This window comes from Misgurnus anguillicaudatus, chromosome 10 (genome assembly GCF_027580225.2).
Source record: "Misgurnus anguillicaudatus chromosome 10, ASM2758022v2, whole genome shotgun sequence".
NCBI lineage: Eukaryota > Metazoa > Chordata > Actinopteri > Cypriniformes > Cobitidae > Misgurnus > Misgurnus anguillicaudatus.
This window is the reverse complement of record NC_073346.2, coordinates 4,688,974-4,697,530: the sequence shown is the minus strand read 5'-3', so window position 1 is coordinate 4,697,530 and position 8,557 is coordinate 4,688,974. Positions and strand designations below refer to the sequence as shown.

At 37.2% G+C, this 8,557-nt stretch overlaps 1 long non-coding RNA gene and 1 pseudogene across 1 annotated transcript; both read right to left on the bottom strand.

Moving 5' to 3' along the window:
• Nucleotides 1–469: 469 nt before the first annotated feature.
• On the bottom strand, nucleotides 470–4,253 carry LOC141367328 (uncharacterized; annotated as a pseudogene).
• Nucleotides 4,254–5,689: 1,436 nt separating this feature from the next.
• LOC129447684 (uncharacterized) lies at nucleotides 5,690–7,690 on the bottom strand. The gene is made up of 2 exons (XR_012371684.1): nucleotides 7,143–7,690; nucleotides 5,690–6,245 (listed from the first exon to the last, which is right to left on the bottom strand). It is a non-coding gene; the product is annotated as an uncharacterized lncRNA (long non-coding RNA).
• Between the last annotated feature and the right edge of the window lie 867 nt (nucleotides 7,691–8,557).

Genomic DNA, 8,557 nt, shown 5'->3' with positions numbered 1-8,557 from the left:
AACTCATGGTTAGGTTTTGATTAGTACCTAAACTCATTAGTTCATATTAAAGTGATTATTAGTTTATGTATTAGTACACAATTATTCGTGTACTGTTATTGTAAAGTGTTACAAATGAGATCATATATTAGAAGGTGAAATTTTAGTCTTTATCCACACTTCTTATCTGAAATGTAAGCTTTCACTAAGAAGGTATTGAAATTATATTTCCGATATGTATGGAAACACTTCCAAAAAATGTAGCTTGTTACATTCATTTATTTTGATTAAGCAAATCATTGAAATAAAAGATAATCAATAAAAAATAAAAATAAAAAAACACAATTGTTAGGCAAATCTTTTTGTTGTGTCTATTAGAGGTCCATAAATATACATATTCATTTTCTGAGCATGATTGCAAAGACAAAAGACAAACAAATACAGTGGATATCTGGTTTTATTTTAAACCCTTTAGAATTTTTATTTTCATAACTTTGCATGTAATTGCTTTTGCTTTAGTACTGCATTTGCTAAATTTCCTCGTGCTGTCAAGTGTTTGTTGTACTGGCTCTTTGGTAGTGTGTAACGGTGTTTGTTTTTAGTGATTTTCGTCTGATAGTCTTTATATATTTTGGGATGGCGAAACTTCAGATGGCTAATTAGATTAGTAGTACTTAAGTTTTTTTTATTTACTGCCCCCTCGCATTACCTCACATTTGCAGCTGTTGCAAATTGCATGTTTGATGCCTTCTTTTTTCACGACGAAAAACTCCCAGTCCGTGGACATGTTGTGAACGCGCGCAACACGGGTCATCTTCGTGCTACGTCACAGAAAGACATCAAAACTCCACATGCCCAGCAATGAGCAAATGAAGTGGTTCAACAAGTCGAAATAATCCATTATTTATCGGCTTTATTTATCGGCCTAATTTTGCTACCAGACCGATAACGGTAATATTAAAAATAAGCAGTTATCGGCCGATAACGATATCTCAGCCGATATATCATGCATCCCTAATTATATAGTTATGATGCAAATTTGGTGAGTGTTCCCTCAGAGCATTTTAAAACACCTGGATCATTTACAAAAAAGGCAATGTAAGAAGAAAGACAATTGTGTTGCTTTCTGTACCAGCAATCCTGTGTCCATTCCAAGCTTGTACGACACGGCTGACACCTATTTGACTTGTACGGCAGGTCAAGTTGGAGACGCAATATTTGACAAGGTCATTATTCATGTCCAGAATTTCTTGGTCCACCATCTGCACTAGGACTTCTTTGAGAGGGTAGTTAACCCTGTTGTTAATTTCTGGCCACATACGTTCAACAGTATGGTTCTGTGGATGACAAAAGTTTGATAAAGACTTTTTATAGTTTGCACAAAAACAAGGTGGACATATGGTGTTTATATGATGACAAACTGCGGGAATAATCAGAGTATAATACTGAGGTTGAAGATGTTTGAAGATATGGTCTCCTCTCTTGGTTGTGCCGGTGACCAGAGAGCATCTCTTGCATGAAAGTAAGGTAGAACTCCTTTCCGTGGTCCACCCTCACCTGATCCCACATGCCATTGCCCAGAACAGCTGATCTGTAGAGATGTCACAATGTCATTATTTAAGCTTGATTAGGCTAAAATAAAGTTAATGCTTTTGCAATTTCAATTTAACTATAGAAGCAATAGAAACCAGTGATTGAGAACTTGGAATTTGTTACAAAAAGAAAAAATGCCTGAAGTTAACACAATAAATATATTCTGCAGTTGAGGCTCTAGTCTACTGAGCTATACACTTGTTCGTATATAGTCAGGTTGTTTTTTACAGGGATGGTGGCATGCCCAACAACTTGCTGAAGCCATCCACTGCCAGGACATGCGTGACTCCAAACATGACCAGTTTCTCATTTTGGTCCATGTGCAACTTATGGCCAGTGTATTCAGCTTCATATGGGTCCAGGTTAAGGTTACGTGCTCCCTAAAGATAAGAAAGTATGTGTGACGGCTGTTAACATACTGAGCACCCCTATTTTGTCTAAGGTGCATGTTCTAGTCGAGCCGAGCAGTGGTGCACTGTTTGCATGTTCATAAACTAGTTGGCTAATGCAACAATTAATCTGCAGATTATAATTAGAAACCCAGTTAATATAGAGAATGAGGAGTTGCGTCACGATCTTTTCCGCAGCGTTGCATTCCGGGAAGGTGCCGCCATATTAGGTGGTACCGCTATCCGTTGCCATGGTTACTTTGTCAATGAGACCGTGAAAAATAGAAAAGAGAGCTGTGTAGGAGCTGTCCATGAGTTAGGAGCAGGAGAACCTTTTGCCAAGTATTAATTATTTTGTAATTTTGCCTCCATGTCCCTCCGATTGCCTGCGAGTTTCTACTCCTGTCTACAAGTTAACTTGTCTACTGTGAGTCGCGTGGTTATGATGCAATCGGTGGCCTATTTTTACCAAAAAACGGCTATTATGGGGCCATAGTGTATGATACAAGGCAATGGAGCCTTTAATACATTGTTGTGTTTCTTTAGAAATGAACCATGGACAAATGGAGTCTTTAAACACATCAGATATAAAGTGAACCTTACTAACGGAATTTATTCAGATATGGATGTTTTTCGGCAGAATAAAACAATTAAATCAAGACGACCTTAATATCATACACTGTTAAGACTGGCCACGGTAATATCAGCATAAGGTAAGAAACTCAACCTTATTTTGTTCAACTCCGGAATAGTAATGTTAATTAATGAAGATAATAAATTGTTATAATAAACCACGAAATAATGATTTATAAGCAGCCAGTTATATAAAACACATATGCTACTTTAGTAAGAAAATAAAAAGTTATTATGATTTTTAAATTAAATTCATTAATTACATTTGATGTAATAATTTTTACATTTAAAGCAAAATATCACACATTACAAACGCATATCCAGAGCACAATCACTTGAAACGGCGAAATGCACAAAACGGACACTCCCATCTCTGAAATAGAGGGTATGCACGTGACGTCAACTTCGGCGAAAGCGACTGCGGTTACGCCCACTGAGTGGCAGAAACACAGAGCAGCAGCATTTGAGTACAGTGTAATATCAGCGAAAAAACAAAGGGAAAACGCGTCAAGAATTCAGAGCTATTGTTTTATAGACTGCCAAGAAACACCGAAAGGTTGATAAGTTGCTAGGGTCACTATCAAGCAGAGGTTTTACTTTCTACTTTAAAGTATTTTTTCAAGTATTTGTATTTTATCCGTGTTTTTCTTTGGAAAACATACATTCCATAGCATATTATCATATTTTTTACTTTATTACATTTCAGAAATAATACATTTTTGTTTTACATTTAATATTTAAGTACATTAACGTACTTTTACTCAAGTAAAAGTACACTATTTTAATGTAATTAGGTATTAAATAAATTTGAATATCCAATATTAAAGAATACACAGTAAGATTCTATGCTATTCTATTCCTGTTGTAAAGTTACATCAAACCTTCATATGTAATCAGATGGTACCTGGCTGTCAGGCAGTTATATTTAGGGTGACCATACGTGCCATTCTTCCCGGACGCGTCCTGTCCAGGATTTCGGGTGCGTCTTCCGGAAGTCGTATTTGTTGACCGCATACGTCTTAGAGGATTATTATTATTACAGAAAAGCAAACGTTACATTCCTAAAAAACAAACAAAGCTTTCTGGAGATTGCTGCTAATATTAGGCACTATGTTCTCTCAATATCTGAGTGTACAAACAAAAATAATTTTTTTCCTTTACTTTTTTACGTTTCTTTTTTATAAACCTTGAACTCCCTGGCTTATTTGTGATTTGTTCATAAACTTTATTGATGTACAGATAATTCTTGCTGTAGGCTATATTCTATTTTTGAATCAATAAAAAAGCAACCGTTACATTTTAAGGTAAGAATAAAACTACAATTGTATGTCTTATGTTTTTAACTTATGCGGTCAACAAATAAGACACACCGAAATCTGTTTTTAATTGATTTTTTAATTGGTCCGGTCTGTCAAATAAAAAAATGATCAACGTTATGGGCCTTATAACTCCTAATAAGTTTTTTGGTGGTGTTCTACGCAACCAAAATTAAAAACTTACCTGGTTAATTGCTCGAGTCACAGCTGTCTCCAAATCATTGTTCGAGTGTCCCCACCTCGAGAGGTTGTTTTGTTCACAAAACCTTCTGACACTCATCACTGAACATCCCCATTGGACACCCATCCGACTCATGTTTGCAGCGATATCTGCATGAGTCATTCCTGAATTAAACATTAAAATTATGTCATCTCGGTATGCTTCTAAAGCTGCCATTACCAATTGTAACCGTAACACTTGATTCTCTTCTGATTATATTGGTGCCTTTCTGTGGCCGCGCTTTCAAAATTACGAATACACATTGTCATTGGCCACGCCCTACAAAGCAACTCGATTGGTTGGGCTTACAGACCTGCCAACCTGTACGCATTTTGCGTAGCAGGTACTCATTTTGACCTCAAAGTACGGTGGTACGATTTGTCACACTAAACTACGCAAAAACCTGATGACGCCTCTGCCGCTCGAAATACTCAAAACAAGCAACAGACATACATACAGTAAAGACAGACATACAGTAAACAGCAGTACTGTCACAGTTATGGTTGAATTTAAAGCAGTGTTGACTCTAAAATACTGTCTTAAAGGGATAGTTAACTTAAAAATTTTAATTCAGTCATAGTTTACATAACAGAACAGACCGTCCAAACCTTTGAGTTTCTTCATTGTGTGATACACAAGTTATTTTGAAGAGTGTTTGTAACCAAACAGTGTCTGGTCCCCATTGCTCTCCATTGTATTTTTTTCTCAAAGTATATATAGATATTTTCTGTGTTTCACTCAAGAAACAAATTATTAAGGGTTAGGAATAATATGAGGGTGAGTAAATGATAACAGTAATATCACTATTTAACAGTTTTTGTGCAGACATGCTAAACCTTGGAGAATACAGTATTTAACATTAATAATGTTATTAATTTTGTTAAACATGATTTTATTCACATTTATAATTATTTTTAAAGCAGATTATGGCAGGATGGGGTAAAAGTGAGTGCAATGTGCAGCATGTTACCTTGAAAGTTACCAAGAGGTCTGTGCGTGTGCGCATGCATGTGTTAAATTATATGTTAAAAACCTGTGTTCTTTCCTTTCGGCCGAAAAAAAATTTCCAAGGTTGGCAGGTCTGGGCTTAGGCATTTTACCTTGAGTGGTTAAGTGTAGAATAGCAGATTGGTTAGGGGATAAAACCTGAACAAATGGGACTGCATTGCCTTTGACGCCTGACCAATTGTGATAGGCGGGTAATCGTAATTTTCTTTCGCCCGCCGCTATTTCGTACACGTGCCCATGCCCCACCACAAAATATATACACATTAAAATAAAACTTTAGTTAAGCATATATAAGCCATACATGTACATCTCATTATAATGGATAAAGAAGTGTATCAGGCGGAGTGAGGTACTTTGTTGGCGACTGCAGGCCCCGTATTCAAACATTACGTATTCAAATTTTTTTTAACAAAAGCCATGGCTGTCGATTAAAACATACAGTCCGATTAAAACTAGCTTGAATTATGTTTCGAAGAGATTGAATCATGGATAAAGGCCATTTGATGTCAGCAAACAGCATATAACTCACAAATGAAGATCTAAACATATACTAAATGTAAATAGCAAAAGCTACATTTATTTGCACAGAAATAGTTCTTAAAAGTACAAAGTGAGCAAGATTGGTACACATTTTCACTAAAATAACATCTGTAGAACCGATGATAAATGGGTTTTAGAACAGAAATAAAACAGAAAGAAACAATGCTGAGCCATGAAATAAACTAAATAAAAATAAAGAGTGCCACTATGTAGTTCTTTAGGAGTACATAGTAAGAATAAGTGCCACACATTTTTTGCACTAAAATACAGCTGTACAACCAATGATCAATGGATTATAGATCATATAACAGAAATAGAAAATTTAAGCAAAGTAAATTCAACATGAAAGCATTCAAAAACTATGCAAACGCACATCATGTACAAATGGATATAACTAATTCTTTAAGATATCCAGAGCAGCAGACAGACCCACAACCTCAGTCAAAACAGGGTCATCTGTTCTGCATTTCAGGCAGCAAGATGATGTGGCCATCCATTCATCTACGCACGCCTTACACCCCACCAGGCTTCTGCAGCATGCAGAAAACATGGGGCTTTCCATTGTACCTGGAAAACAAATAACCAAAAAAGCAACATTTATTAATTATTGGAAATATCAGAGAAGATTCTATATGCAATACCTTAATGCAATTACTCCTCCAATTTGTCTATCACTTCATTGTCTCACACTCTAATTTGTTATAGGACATTGCTGCCTTCATTGTCAGTCACAACACAGGATTTAGACTCCGACAGGTAGGGATGTAACGATTCAATCACGATTCAATCGCGGTCCTCATTAAAAATACCTGTCTGAAATCGATTCTGAATCGCAAGGCTGCGATTCTTTGTTTCATGCACAGCTTGTGCCTGTATTACAGCATTTGGTCATTAGGAAGTCCTTATCAATCTAAAATCATTATGAGTCGGAGTCATTTATAACGTGCATTTAAAAAAGCAACACTCGTTAAACAAAATCATTCAAAATATTCTTTATTTTCATGAAAATACCTGAAACAATTTGAAGAACAGCGTATAAATAATCATGTGTAGACATTTCCTGGAATAGTGTTTGTAATGCTACTTCTTGTGTGGCACAAAGGGAGTTTCTGCACGGGAGCGCCCTCTGGCGTTCGGATGTGCCGGGATTTCACCGTAATTCATTCAAATTCATTCATTGAGAAAACGCGCATTTGCACGATGAATCGTTACACCCCTACCGACAGGTCCAGATATTAACCGTGCTAAATATTCAGTTTTAAGCAGTTCACTGTACACGATCGGTCACATAAGTGAGTTGTAATTCCCCTCTGAAAAACTTGGCGTGCTAAAATTGTTTAGTGTCAACCCAGCATAAGCTTTGCTTCAGAACATGTCATAAGTAACTCTACGAGGGTCTTGTAAACTTATCAAAAATTTTAACTTTTTTTAAAATATGTAACCTACTTTCAAGTCAAACTATACCTTTGCACACCAAACAGGCGAACGCCTCCTTTAATTCACGGGTCTGTAATGCCGTCAGGTCCCGTGATGTGGCTGCAATTTCCTTGATGTGTCTGGTCACATCTTCTAGGCCTCAAGAGGCTTCCAGCAGCTCGTCGATCTGATCACGAACATCAAACAGGCCAGAGTATTCCTCATTCCTGCGACTAGAAAAAAAATGTGGTAAATAGGCTACTTTGCCAGCTACAAAGTGACAGATCTTCATTGATTTCAATGAGTGCCAGACGACTATGACAGGGAGCATCCAACTACTTAGAGACTAGGAAAGTTGACCAATGTTCAACTTCATTCCAATTTTCTGGGGTTGAGTGGTGGCAACGATCAAATCTTACAAGTTTTAGATAAGGCTTTAGAAGGTGCAGCATAAGGCTAGAAAGATCTGGCAGAGAATTATCTGCGAGTTGTTTGTAATAATAAAATAATAAAATACTACATTTATATAGCGCTTTATCATAGACACTCAAAGTGCTTCAGGAGGGGGCTACTCCCTACCACCACTTCCAATTCTAGCACCCAAGACTAGTGGTTTTCAACTCCAGTCCTTGGGCCCCCCTCCCAGAATGTTTTAGATGTCTCCTTATATGAAACACCTGATTTCACTCATCAAGCTCCTGCCAAGATGTTTGAAATGTTTTCCTAATTAACACACCAACAAGCTGATAAACTAAATTAGGGGTTTTATATATAAAGACATCCAAAATGTTCTGCGAGGGAGGAAAACTGGACTTGAGAACCACTGAGTACGTTTACATGCACAGAATAAGCCAATAACTATCAAAAATCTGCTTATTACATAAAACTGTTTTCATGCGTTTACATGCAAATCAATAAGCCGGCTATGCAGACAAATGCGTTTACATGGGACTTGAAGACTTATCAGTTTTCTCACAGGCAGTGACGTCACCACCTATAATACACAATAGTCATTCAAAAAGTCAACGGCATATCTGTCTTAAGCTGTACTGTTGTATCTCTTCTCGTGTGTGCAGAACCTGTAAATGTAACATGAGCTTCTATTTTACCAGTTTCTCTGCCAACTGCTTTTGTCGAGCGGAGACTTTTATGCATTATTTTGCGCTTACTTCCGCGTGTGACGTTTATCTTTCATACGCGGAGACATGCGCACATGCAGACCTGCCAACCTGTAGCCTACGCATTTTGCCTAGCAGGTACCCATTTTGACCTCAAAGTACGGTGGTACGATTTGTCACTCTACGCAAAAACCTGATGACGCCCTTTGCCGGGCGAAGTACTCAAAAGAAGCAACAGAAAAAAGAAAAATATGTCCAATCATAGCACTGGATTCAACGACCAAATAGAAAGCGGGGATGATTGACAAGTCTTCTGGCCAATCAGTAACAAGAGTCTGCTATCGA